We start from the raw sequence: 1,077 nt of genomic DNA on the forward strand, positions 1-1,077 counted from the left end.
ATTTACTTTGATGTTGGCTATTGGTTTGCTGTAGATTACTTTTATTATGTTTAGATTGGGGCCTTGAATTCCCAATCTTTCCAAGACTTTTATCATGAAGGGGTGTTGGATTTTGTCAAATGCTTTCTCAGCATCTAATGAGATGATCATGTGGGTTTCGTCTTTGACTTTGTTTACGTAGTGTATTACATTGGTAGATTTCCATATATTAAACCATCCCTGCATCCCTCGTATGAAGACTACTTGGTCATGATGGATGATCATTTTGATGTGTTCTTGTATCTGGTCTGCAAGGATTTTATTGAATATTTTGGCATCGATATTCATAAGGGAAATTGGTCTGAAGTTCTCTTTGTTGAATCTTTGTGTGGATTAGGTATCAGAGTAATTGTGGCTTCATAGAATTAATTGGGTAGAGAACCTTCTGTTTCTATTTTGTGGAATACTTTGAGGAGAGTTGGAATTAGGTCTTCTTTGAAAGTCTGATAGAACTCTACACTAAACCTATCTGGTCCTGGGCTTTTTTTGTTTGGGAGACTATTGATGACTGCTTCTATTTCTTTAGAGGAAATGCGACTGTTTAGGTTATTAATCTGATCCTGATTTAACTTTGGTACCTGGTATCTATCTAGGAATTTGTCCATTTCATCCAGGTTTTCCAGTTTTGTTGTCCACGATCTTCTGGCTTTCATAATCTCTGGTGAGAAGTATGGAGTAATTTTAATAGACGTGCCTTAAATGTTACTTGGCCCTTTTCCCTTGCTGCTTTTAATATTCTATCTTTATGTAGTACATTTGTTGTTCTGATTATTATGTGTTGGGGAGAATTTTTCTGGTCCAGTCTATTTGGAGTTCTGTAGGCTTCTTGTATGTTCATGAGCATCTCTTTCTTTAGGTTCGGGAAGTTCGCTTCTATAATTTTGTTGAAGATATTTGCTGGCCCTTTAAGTTGAAAATCTTCATTCTCATCTATTCCTCTTATCTGAAGGTTTGGTCTTCTTATTGTGTCCTGGATTTCCTGGATGTTTTGAGTTAGGATCTTTTTGCATTTTGCATTTTCTTTGATTGTTGTGCCCA

General features: G+C 36.1%; 1 protein-coding gene across 3 annotated transcripts in view; it reads left to right on the forward strand.

Moving 5' to 3' along the window:
- Positions 1-1,077, forward strand: part of Efr3a (EFR3 homolog A) — an 86,545-nt gene that overhangs the window by 73,646 nt on the left and 11,822 nt on the right. The window lies entirely within an intron of this gene.

This window comes from Mus pahari, chromosome 17, assembly GCF_900095145.1.
Source record: "Mus pahari chromosome 17, PAHARI_EIJ_v1.1, whole genome shotgun sequence".
Lineage (NCBI taxonomy): Eukaryota > Metazoa > Chordata > Mammalia > Rodentia > Muridae > Mus > Mus pahari.